At 38.6% G+C, this 13,536-nt stretch overlaps 1 protein-coding gene across 1 annotated transcript in view; it reads left to right on the top strand.

Moving 5' to 3' along the window:
- LOC134530446 (cell adhesion molecule Dscam2) overlaps positions 1 to 13,536 on the top strand; it is a 469,894-nt gene that overhangs the window by 7,565 nt on the left and 448,793 nt on the right. The gene's annotated exons all lie outside the window — the stretch shown is intronic.

Here is a 13,536-nt window from a genome sequence, read left to right as displayed (position 1 = left end):
TTTATTACAAAAAGTTCTAATTGACAGAATGTGAGTGTCGCTATATTTTTTTATCTACTCAGGTCTACCAATAATATCAAAGTTTGAAGCAAACCTTCATAATGTAATAGTTTGTGCGTCTTCAGAAACATTTGCATTTTCAGGAGAAGCCTAAACCTAAAGATAGCAAAAGCTATTCTATGTTATTTTTTAAACTCGTTATTAAAATAAAAATTGATCAAGTATGTGTAGATATTCAGATAGGAATTTGAGATCTGTGTCACAATAAATGTGAAGTTAAAAATTTTAATAAACATTTGGTTTAGACAGGATTGTTTCGATGAAGCGCCGGTGTGCATAACAGTGTGACATAAAATCCTCCTAAATTATATACGAAAAAACGACCACAGAAAAAGCTATTTAAAATAATGAACAAATTTAATTTGTGAAGACGAATTGCGCGAGAACAATTTATACTGTTTTTAATACATGACCATCATGCTATCAGTTTTTGTTTTTATTTTCTGTCCTGTAAAGAGTTAAACACTAACCAGTGAAGTTGTAAATGCAGAACTGTCAGAACTGTCAGTACCTCGCGCGCAAGGCGTGACAGATGACTAGCCCGTGTCCGTCTCCCTGGCTCACAGTCGCGAGGGGTGGGTGACCTTCCAGGAAGGAGCTGGCAACATGGCAGCCTGTCTCCGCCACCTAGCGCGTCATCCTCTTCCCCCCTGGCACCCCTCTGCCACAACCACGTGCTGGGCCTCGCGGCCTCAATGTTTCCATTACAAATAATCATCCTGTGACTATGTTTTTAAAGATAGAGTATCAGTCCCGCTGACTTTTTTAAAGAATTCAACTCAGTCAAGGTTCCAGTACAGCCGTTTAAGCGATTAAATGAATAGCCTGAAAAATATGATACTTTGAATATTATATCACATAATATCACCATCTTGAAATAAAAAATTAAAACTTTTAAAGATATAGCGCTGTTAAGGTCTTCAAAATCTACAACATAGCTTTTGTTTGACGCCGTTTTCACAAAAATTGTAGAAATCGCGCGGGAATTTGTTTTGCATGTAAATGCCTATACCGCGGCCGGAGTGAATTTGGTTGAAGCCCGGCCTTAACACCCCCCAATACACAAATCCTGGCTACGCCACTGCGTTAGGCTAGGGGGTGCGTACCCCATCCCCTTCTCGATCCAAAGTGTGTTTTTCCTGCGAATTATTACTATTGTATCATCAACATTCAACATGGCTTAGCACATATGAATATGTAAATTACCTTCAATTAAATAAAATGGTAAGAGAACAAGTTTTAGCCAATTGCATTTTATAGGGCATTGCGTATAATTTTTCAAATAGTTACTTAAATTCTTAATTGTGTGAAAATAACTATCCCATTATAACCAAATCACTAAAAATTTATTCTTCCTTTGGGCGATAATTAATACTAAGGCCAGCGAAGAAAAAACTTGGACCCTTATGTGAGTTATATTTGCATGGGGATGTCCGAATTGAAAGATTAACTTTTCAAACGACGGGCAAAAGGGATCATTCTAAATGTCACAATTTCAATGATTTATTTCAAAAGAGTACAGATAGCTGATGAAAAATATTTGCATCATTCTGAGTCAGTTATAATCCAGTGTAATGAAAGAAATACAAGAAATGTTTGTAGTTAAGCCTAAAAATTTAAATTTAATTAATTTGTCTTTACATATTTACTGAAATATTTATACATGTCTTATATGTCATAATCTACATACCTGTTTGTAGCATTTTTACGTGTTTGATACTGATAGCCCTATTGATATTGCTTCTATGCGTATTCTATAATATAAACTTACACGTAGGCATTTTATCATGAAGAATTGGTGGTTTTGTTTTGCTATCATCTCATACTCTTATACACAATAGTGAAAATTTGACACTGTAATATTGAGTGTTTGCATATTAAAATCGGGGTATTTTGTGAATTGTTAAACAGTTCGTCCATTGTGAAGTCGATATTTGGCTAGAACAATGAGAATTAAATAATACCCTATATGTGTAAGTTCACCATTAAGTAATAATTTTACTCACGTTTTACTTTGTCTCTATTTGAGTTATAAACTATGTTTTCAACAAATCTTAAACAAAAACTTTGAAGTAATTTTATGTACAAACAACGTACAACACAATGGATGTAGGGACGCATCAACGGACGCATCCCTTGTGAGAATTTGGAAGCAATGCAAAGATGGTGGCGTCCACTAAGATGTACTCTTTACCAGCATAATGGATCCCTTAGCTAAGGAATCCCCTAGCTTAGACCGGTATACGGAAGCAGCCTATGTAACCTATATTAAGAGAGAGATGAGACCCCATGTTACTCTGCAGTCTGCACGTTATTTTGTGATTCGGCCTTTCACTTTCTTGCCGGTTTATGCGCATTTTCTAATGACACGGATGCGGACACACAATCAAAATGGGACGCATGCGTAGACGGACGCATAATAATATGTGCAACTGAGATCATCAGTTTCCAAATCCTCCGTGTAGGCTATATTTATTCGACAGGGTAATATTTTCATCCCTCAAAAATATTACGAATATATTCACGTCCAATCACCAGTGATTTTAATTTGGTTGAATACTAGTCGTAGCCTTCAAAATTTTAATATTCCGATTGGGAGCCATTTATTACGTTTTCGTTTTCCGTAACTTGTGAAACCACCAGACGGACGGCGAAACGTGAAACACCATGTTTCATCTCATGATCAGTTTCTGGGATCCATGTCTGTAGGTGAGCTTTTCACGTTTCGCCTTACGTATACTGGCTTCACAATGCACGGTAGCGTAATAACTAGGGACCGGAAAAATTCGCGGGTTCAATGACCTCTAGGATGAACTCCATAGTTCTACGTACACTCGGTCAAATGCCACCCATTCATTGGCTGCTGTCTTGTGAGACGTTCCAGCGTAGCAGCCTGTGATTCAATAAAGCTTTGGTTGGGTGTTTCCCATTGGCCCAGAGTCACCCAGGTGAGTTGTGAACCAATAGCAGAGGCAGCACTGATGTATAACGATTTGTATTTTAGCCTATCGCGAAATGAATTCGCGAATTTTTCCGGTCTCTAGTAATAACTTAATAGAAAATAATCCTTTCAGGATATACATAGGCTGAATACTAAACTTAGACCTCGCCGTAATGACAAAAGTCGCGAACATCTGATCGTACAGCTGGCACAGTGCACCTATTTAAGGAAAGGTAAACAAATGTGTATCCCACACCGATTCGTGTAATGGTTGGGAGTTGAACATTTTTGAAGTGTTAAAGTGTTACGCGTTAAGAATTTGCTTATGTAAAGCATATCCACGTAATTGAGATTATAGAAAGAGGAAACCCTCTGGTTCAATTACAAAAGTCGTGAAAAATACAGGCAATGCAGTTAAAGACAGTATTTAATGGAACTGACTGTATAACGACGGAAATTATAATTCATACGTATTAACGGTCATCAGGCGTGGTCAAACACCATTTCCACTATGTTTTACGCAGAAGCTTTCGTATAATATTTCTTTCTTTTGTGGGGGGGGGGGGGGGAATTGGAATCTCTTTGCCCGCTGTTTGCTCCCCTACAGTATTTTTGGGTGTTGCGATATTGCGAAGGTGAAGTAAAAAAGTGATTCAACCACGTCACAGTATGTCATCTCCTGACGGTTCCTAACTCCACGTTAAACACGTTGCTGGAACAGTCCCCTAAATTTCCCTGTATCTACCTGCACTGCACATGGCCGCGCTCACAGTCAGAGTTGTTTACATTCTTGGGGTTGTCGGTGGCCTCAGGGCTTATGCTTGAATCACAATAGCGCGACCCGATAATACGGCGTTGTTGTGAACATGCGGTTCTCACATTTTACTATAATAATAATAAAATAATAATAACATTTACCACTGTTAAATAGTGTTTGGTGATTTTTCATGAGTTGTAGTATCTCTGGGTCTCTAGTTATAACTGATCTAAAACTGTAAACGTCATATGTAATACCTACAGTTAATTACGTAGTATCAGACCACTTTAAATCATGGTAGTTAATTTTTTTAATAATCCCACCCACGCGACAAAAAAAATTGACAATTAAACATAAAACGTTTCTATCAATAAGTACGTAACAAATACGACATTCATCAATGTTTTTGGGGTTATGTAAATCTACATATTTAATTAAAATTTAACAGTCTATTGGAAAAATCCCCGTGGCGAAACATATTTCAGAGATCTCACAAACAAATTTAGTTAACCAGACATTTAAAAATACTCTAATAATAATAGTATTACTAACGAATCAGTTTAACCATCTTTCGAAAACAATATGCTGATCATTTCATTAACGTCGCGCCCGCAACGACATGGAAATAGAAAATGTTTCTTATCGAGAAGTCTGTCCCGTCCGCCATTTATGTCGCGCCGACGCAGTAGTCGTCTTATGGGAGGGGCGATCACAGCGAAATGATAAAAAATAATCTACTCCAGTCCCCACTTGATCTTTGAAGTTAGTTCAGTTTATGAAAAAGTTTATAAAAAATATTTTACATTTTTTGCTAGTGGTTCATTAAACTTTGTTTTGACATGTCAGAAAAGCCTTAATTAGCCTTTAAATAAGCTATTATTTTCTAAATTTTGGATTTCCCTATTCATATGCCTTCCGGTTATTAGCCCCTCCTACAATTCTAAGCTGGGTCCGCCGCTAAGCTGGGTCTGTCGCTAAGCTGACACGGACATGTGGAGCGTGATTGGTTGTTTGTAAGCAGGGGTGGGGTATGGGGCAAGAGTTTTTCTCGTGGGTGGGTTTGGACCGACCGACACAAGTCATCTAAGGATGATATGTTGGCCTATGTGCATGCAATAAAGCAGAAAACTTTAAAATATGTATGCAGAAAATATTTTTTCCCCCTTCCACTAACCGTAGTTTTGACGTTTACGTGTATAAACCCCGTTCCAAAGTCACGCTTTTGCGGGCCCCCTCATTGACGGGAGGCAGGAGGGTCAGCCCGGAAGCAGCCCGCGGCTGGAAGAATGTTCTCGACAGTCGCACCGCACTGTAGACCTTGGTTGTGACGCTCGAGGCTCGAGACTCGGGGCCGGGTCGCGGGCCGCTAGGTGTGGCTCCCGCGCGCAGATCGATCCAGCCTTCCCGCCGTGCGTGCGTCGCCCCCGGAGGCGCGCGTGCGGCGCGGCGAGCTCGTCTCTCCCCGCTCTCCTCTCCTTCTCTACCCCTGTCCTACCCAGCGTAAACAGACCTCGTGCGCAGCGGGGAAGTTTCGTACCGTTCACGGAGGATTCGCTAAGATAATGTGTTTTAATGTTGCAGGTAAAATAACGTACATGCTCGAAAAATTTATCTCTCCAGATTTTATGCAATTTTTTTCGTGTTCGTAGTTAACATAGACACTGCAAAAATTTAACCTACTTGCGTGTTAAAAAAAAGTTTGCGTGAAGTCCACACGCGACAGACATTAAACTCATTGCTCATATTATTACTGCGTATAGGAAACACAATTATCTTTGGCTGAGGTCGCATATATATATATATATATATATATATATATATATATATATATGCAAGTATGCGAGTGTGCATGGGTGCAAGTTTGCAAGTATGCTGCGTCATTTCTACCTATCTCTTGCCGTCTCTTCCTCTACCGGTTCCCCTCCAAGTGCCTAACTAATCCTCTCATGCGGTCGGAATTTTTTTAACGCTCGATAATCGTACCCCCCTCAGCAAAGAAGTTTCACTTCAAAACTTAGGTTTTATACTTTTAACAGGCTACTGTAAAATGTTAGGTGCTAAACAGAAGCAATGCGAAGTTTGCTTGCTAATATATGTACGCATTCCTAAACAAGGGAAATATATGTATTTATTTTAAGGAAAGTTATGGTTGAGTTTTTCGATGTAAACGCTTGCGCGTGTGCACATCCACCCCCGCCTCCTCCCGCCGGTCCGTAAACAGTAGAGTACATACGTACCTAGAGTAAACAGCCAAAAACTGCGCACAAAAAACTGCGCATGGAAACCCTAGAAACTTGACGATCTATGAGTTTACAAATATCTAGTTTTTAAATGCTTGGAGTTTTATAGCCGTTAGGTGAACAATACAAAGACAGATTTGCAGCGTTGTTAAAAGAGAATTATTAAAAAATCAACAGTCTATCAAATATCTTGCACGTATTGTAGGGGGTACGTTCGTGCAATAAATTGAGATAGAACCTCCGAATAGCTAATTCGTATATTTAAACTCAGTGATATTTAAACAGTAATTTCCCTAGTCCGCTATACGGTTATGCAGAGCTTAAGAACTTGAAATTTTTTTTTTACCAAATTAATCTGTATGTATTTCTGAGTTATGTTTTAAAACAAACCGTATTTATTATAATTCTCCTCGTAGTTTCTGTGCATGTTTTGTTCCCGTATTCCTTTGCAATTTGTATTTGCGTGGAAAGCGTTGCTAAAACGGGTGTTACGCAAGCGTTAGGAAGGAAAATTGTGGTTCACAATCTGAGGAGTGTGAGATAAAATTCCCTCTAAATAGGATCACATCCTAAAATCCCGTAGAGTCATTTGCGTAGGCAAAGAGACTGCCTCTATGCTTTTCGCATAGTGACTGAGAGTAATTTCATGAGCACCCGCCTTCTAGACCTGGAACACGTGAAATACCTTAGCATTACGGGGAAAACATGTACGGTTTTTTTGTATTAAAGTATATGAGTTTCATTCCTTAACAATGAAAGATAAATTGTGATTGCAAAAACGATTCTTTTAATTCGTCATGACTCATATTGGTAAGTTGTAGACGTAAGGTCACACACTTAACTGTCGGGCAGCTTTTCTTCTGCATGTGTTGCTGTTAGCGATTTGTTGTGGTAATAGTCAGTCGAAGGACGTGATAAATATATCAAATACCCGTACAGCATTTAATATATTTTTCTCTGCCTTTGTTTTACAGGTTATGAAAAAAAAAATAGGGCTAAGCCTCACATGCTTCCCGTAGTTAGCTTCTAATTATTAACACGCTTATATTAGCTTCACTTGTAACTATGTAAACAACTCTGGTAAGTAAATTTTAACCTACTTCTAATTGTATCGATTTGAAACTTTGCAAGAATATGTAATCAGGATGACAATACAATAATGTAGTACCATCGAACTGATCTGAGTGTGTAACTGATAAAACAAGTGTGTTTTTTTGTTCAACCATAATATTTCTTAACATCTAGCAGGGGTGAAACTCACGCGTGGGTAATTTCTCCTTTGGGAAATTCTTTGACTAAAAGGGGAAAAGGGGGGTGGGTGATAATACGTTATTCGATATGGGATGAGACATGGTTTGTATGAAGAAACATTGTCTGTATATCGCGGGAAAAATCTTTTAACTAAGTATTACAGAGTGTCTACGTGTCTCTTAAGTTCTGAAAGTCACGAAAAAGTAACGAAACCTAAAAGACCGGTCACGAAAGTTCCGAAATAAACACTAACAGTGTTGGAAGTTACGAATTTTGAATTTTCCACAGCCATTTGCTAACTTGCATTTTATAACGCCGCACTTCAGTTCGTCGTTACACATTAAATATAAATAGTTGGTATCTGTCCACTCAAACCATGTGGAAGTTTCTTTGAAAATTCTTTATTTTTCTAAAATAAAAAACCTGCACGTTCCTGCAAATTTTAGATATGTTTAGATGTAAGAAAATTTTTATAAAAAAATTCTGTAAAGGTCCTAAAGTAAGTTCTCCATGTATTTGTAGACAACCTGTATTACTTTTTTTTATCAAGTCATTGCACGCCGCAATGAAGTATGGCCAGTTATCATTAGTTTGTTTGTATACGCCAGCTCAAAAAAAAAGTGTGTAAGTAAGATTACGATGAAGTGACGTGTTGACTTAAAAGTAAATAGCTTATTTAAAGAACTTGCGTGTTTTGTGAAGGCGAGTTGTAAACGTAATGTTTATCGTTTATCAATCGCGGGACGTTCACAAATTTAACAACAGAGCGATGGGTTTCGTACATAAGAAAAAACACGTCACATCTTGTAACAGTTAAATGTCATCATAAAAATTTCCAATGATGATGGTTTTACTTAAATTATCGTGCCTAGCAGAGATAATCATTATCTACGTTAAATTGTTGGCGATTTTTTTTTAATCTATGAGATAAAACTGGAAATTAAAAAGCCTACAAAATACTGTTACAATTTTTTTACTTAATAATATAATTAGCAGTGTATTTCAAAATATATATTTATAGCGCTTCAAAATGATATACCTAGTGTCTAACGTAAGAAAATACCCGAAATGGTTGTGTCTGAAGACTCAGCTGAGATTCCTTCAAGCAGGTGCGTGTAGGCCTGCACAACATATTTATTCGCGTGGTCAGCTGTTTCTGCTATCTGGAGCATGTGAGACTTCGCATGAGCAGAGAAGGAGCATAAATAGCTATTGCACTCTGCGTTAACGACCCGAATGTACAAGAGCGACGTTGTTTCTGATTGTAATGTAAAACGTAGTTCACAAGATACGAATTTTTTTTTAAAAATTTGCACGTAGGTTTTTTGGGTCGCAATTGTTTCTATTATTTATTTATTTATTTATTTATTTATCGTCTTTATTGATGGCGAAGTTAAGGCGGTACGCCTTTTCTTACACTTAACCACTTTTCTGCAATTATATCAAAGAGTTGAATATTAAAAATTAAGCGTGATATAAGCAGATGTTGACTAAATACTCTATTCTTCTTTAAATAATCATTCTGTTTACAGTTAGACATTATTTTCTCTCCTTTGCAATAAACACTTTTAATCGCACGAATCAGAACAATTTCATAACACGTTAACACAGGTTTTGTTATTTTCCTGCACTCGCTCTTTACGCTTCGTCTTCTCTATCTCGGCGAGTAAGAGTAGAAACAGCTGCTCCTGCGATGAAAATGGGACATAAAAAACTGTTTCCCTGAAAAAGCGACCAAAGGAGCAGAAATACATAGAAGAAAGAGTAGACTACTTGAAAACATAATATTTATTGTTGGGCAGGATTGTTTTGAATTTGGTATAAAGTTTTTCAATGTAAAAAAAAAAAAACACTTTTTTTTTTTTTTTTAGTCATGAATTGTTTCTGAAAGGTGTTGGATCACGTGCCATTTTTCTAGCAGAGTATGTAGTTACACTCCTTCACAAACGCATATGGATTTGAAGAAGTTACCGCAGGTGTTCTTTGTAAATTGCTAAAAGAGAAGAGAATGAAGGAAACCGGTAATATTGCTCGATAATTGGATGAAGGAGCTGAATTAAGAGCACTATCTGGCCATGAATAAGATAATAAATAAGATAATAATTGACGAATGAATAGGAGATTACGATAGTCGCCAATTGAATGCTGTTGTTAAATTGAACAGTTGGTCTGCTGGAATACTATCAGATTGCAAATTTCTCTTCTCAGAAGTGGGAGTTGTGTTGACCTTGCACAGTTGCACTGCGGGCGGCAAGAGGAAAACCACTGCCGAAACACCTTTTCTCGCCACGCCTTGTGGTCATTGCTGTCTCTTCCAACACCGCAGCGTTGTGCTTGCTGCACCAACTAGTTGTCCGGCTTTGTTGAACTGATTCTTCATTTTCATCATCATCTACATCACTATAATCATCCCTATCATCATCTACATCACCATCATCACAGCCATAATCACTATAACAATCATCTCTAAAATCACCACCATCACCATAACTATCACGATAATCATCAAAGTGTGAAAAGTTAAATAACGAGTTTATATATTGCGCAAAAATGCAACGCAAACACCCGCCAATTTTAAATTTCATGCGTTTAGGTTGGCATTTTTAAGGACGTCGACTTTACTAAGTTGTTGTTATGTGCTTCACGATTCTTCCTGGGAAGAAGTTGATATTCAGATGTTTTACAATTGCGTGGCGTAGGTTTGACGACGTCTTGCTACCTTCCTGCTCCATGAACGACCGTGATTTTCTTGCGTCGGTTGCGTGTTGAGTCGGCTGCGTGGGTAACAGACCCGGGCCGACGCCGAGAAGCCGTCGAACCGCGGGGCTGCGAGATTGCAGCCTGTTGCGGGGAGGAAGGCGCGGCGCGGGGTGTGAGTGGGGGCGGCGATCGTAGCTGGACTAGGGCTTCCCGCCGGTCGATGGCGTCCGGAGCGCGTGCCTTCGGTCGCCCGGACCGCGCGAGTCGCGTCACCAACCGCTCGGGCGACGTCAGGTTCCTGTAGCAGCGGCCTGGTTCTCCCTCCGAGGGTCGGACGTGAAACTACACGCTTCAATAATCCGCTTGGAACTGTTGAACCGAGCAATAAAAGTACTCAATGGAGGTCTACACTGGTGACTCACAATTGTGGAAAAAAAATGGCGACTTAAAAACCTGCTAAGAGTCTTAACAGGGGAGGCTCCAAGGCAGGGAAAGCCGGACAATCTCCCGAAGATTACTTGTCACGAAAGAATATCAACTTTTCTTTAGATAAATTAGAAAAATCATCGTCGAAATTTAAGTTCCAGGTTGGCTAAAAATTTTGTTTGAAAGAGTTCATTTTTTTTCAAATTTTCCTGTGGGAAGGTCACCATGAAAGTTACACCCCGTAAAGTCCAGGGCCGCTACTGGAGTCTTACAGCGGTCCGACTCCTGCTTTATTCGTTACTCACTCTCATTCTCTTCACTATCTTCGAGCACCCCACTTTTACTCACGTTTCGTTACGCTTTGTAACCCAGGAAATAAAGGTTTCAACCTCTTAATAATTTGTTCAAAGTTGAATTTTTGCATGGATTTTGTATTCTTCACTGAGATAAAAAAGAAACACTTATTGAATTACATAATAGATTTATATATTACCTTTAATGTTAACATTTGGAACATTTTTAAACACGAATGTGTGTGTAATAGCAGTTCTAGATTATTTTAGTAGGTTTGTGAAGGGTCTACGTTAAAAACTGCGTTAATGGGAAGCATTTTAGTGGACTGCTGTATGTCGCTGTCATCAAGGACTTAACTGCACGTTTTCGGTGATAAGCACAAGGTCTACAGCAGTAAACTTTCAGTATGTTATTAAGCATAGTAGAATCTACCACTGTGCAAAAATTCAGCTTTGGACAAATTCTTTAGAGGTTCGTACCTTTTTAAGTCTTTGTTTCCTGGACTGTTTATGGCCATCGCCTTACCTTACCCACCGGCTGTAAAGAAGTTTCACGTCATAAAATGTGATTTATGTAGATGCGGCATGAGCAGTTACTACTTAGTTATCATCACAATAATTTTAGGCTACCATTTATGTTTTATTTGGTGGTAATCATTTTCACGATCTCTGTATAAATGTAACAGTTTATGTGCCGTATGAATTAAATAATTAAATGCCAGTGGTTAAGTATCAGAAGCAGTCAGTGGGCCACCGTTCGTTTTTACCTGTAATTTTTACGATCTAATTTTTTTTTGTATTTTTTAAACTGGTTATATTTGCATAAATGAGTTAAATATATCTGAAGGCTCTAAATGGTCCTAAAATGGGTCCAGATAAAAAACTTCACAACCAATAACATTGAAGAAAATAATTTGATAAAAGGAAGTATTCTAGTATACCTACTGAACTTTCACGCGATACCACTTTGCAGATATTTTTATTGCAGTTTGCCAAAAGCAGTTGAAAGTGATTGCTTTTGTACATCGGTATTATTTTCGATGGATTTGTTTTCATGTAATTTAACACCAGCCAGTTTCAACATATCGAGAACTATATTAATGAATGTTGTCTGCCTTACCACACATCAATTTTAAAAGCAGTAATATTGCGCTAGAAGCTAGAAATGGCGAAAAAATATTTTCCGTGAAACAGATGAATGTGACTTCGTGTAAGAATAAAAAAAAACTTTTTTGGCACCATTACACTTTATTTTTGTTGACCGAGACCGGTGAATAAAGCTCACGCCACACTTGGCAGGGCCAGTAAGAATTAAAATCATCAACGCCCTGTTGAAATTACTTTCCCGATTAAAGGAGCAAGAAAGAGAGCTACAACATTTTTTGAGACGTATCCTGGGCGCGACACTTTTTCGTGACATCGTCTCTGGCTGAGCACTTGTCTCTGATTATGACAGCTGTCGAAAATAGCGACTTTGCAAAGCACCACGTGAAGGTGGTTCACACCGGCAGTGGCAGAAGGACGCCGCTAGGCGCTAGGGAGACGGACGCGCGCTCGGCAGAGGGCGGGAGGGCGTGGTTGGACACCCCTGGTCCAGGATGGATGCTGGGGCCCTGCGCTGTCCTCGGTATCGACCCGCTAATACTCGAGCCGAACAAAGCCGCGCGCCATTGTGCGTCGCGCGCGGCGGCGAGGCGTCTCCAGGGCGCCTGGCCTACATGCGCGCCAGGGGCAGGCCCGGACTGAACCGCAGGGTCTGGCCCCCACGTCACAGGGTGGTCCGGGGAATTATTGTTAACAATTCAGATGTGGCTTTCTGAGGGTCATTTATTTCTCTCTGAAGTCCAATATTGTATAATATGTTAATATCAACAAAATACACTTTTATACCTGTCAAGATCATCAAAATTAATTGTTTGGATTAAATTTTTGTCAACGTAAGGTGAATATTATATAACACAAGTCTTACGTTAATGTAAAATGTTAACGAATCTGCAGGCGAATGTACAGATTAATTTCATTGCAAATTGCCCTTCTCAAAAGGGGCAGACGATTATAGTTCGTTTTTGTTTATGTACTTTTCTTATAGTTTTCAAAATAAAAAAAACCTAACGTTTAAAATTAATTGTTTGTTTGTTTAAAAAGTCTTTATTTCCAATTATAATTTTTGAAAATGTTGGATAGGCCCGGGCCTACCAGGCTTACCCGCTGGAGCCGTCACTAAGCCTGGCCCTTTCTCTTCCCTTCCTCGCCGTCACTGTTACCGCGCGAACACTCTTATCACACAGCTGCAATCACATACTCATTTGTTATATGTCTTACTTGCGGCTCGGCCTCACACGCCATTTTGATTATTTTGTTCGTTTTTGTTCCAGTTAATACTTTAATTTTAACTCGATACCTCCCTTTCATTTGTTGTTCTGCCACAAAATTTTTCTACAGATATTCACACATGGGCGTAAAACGTAGCGCAATTGATGATGATCACGAAAACTTTCGCGCCTTTTTTACTCCTCCCATGATATTACACTAATATATATTGAAAAAAATTAGAACTACAAATTCAAAAGAGGTACCGAATTAAAATTTTAAAACCATCCTATAATAATAATAATTACGAAAAAATGATAAAATCAACATGGCGAGTTTTAGGTTCTAACTGCCCTAACTTGCTCAACCACAGGAAAATAAAATCAATTACGTATAACATTAGACCAAAACTCTAACTGTAATTAATTGTAATTAATGAGAAAAATAGTAAATTAAGATAATAAATATATCGAATAAATTGACCAACAGAGTACTGAATCGGGATGTTTTAGCATTCCTTCGCAGCCAATAAATTATCGAGGATAACATGGAACAGCT

The sequence above is a fragment of the Bacillus rossius genome, chromosome 3 (assembly GCF_032445375.1).
Source record: "Bacillus rossius redtenbacheri isolate Brsri chromosome 3, Brsri_v3, whole genome shotgun sequence".
Lineage (NCBI taxonomy): Eukaryota > Metazoa > Arthropoda > Insecta > Phasmatodea > Bacillidae > Bacillus > Bacillus rossius.
This window is presented reverse-complemented; position numbering and strand designations above follow the sequence as displayed.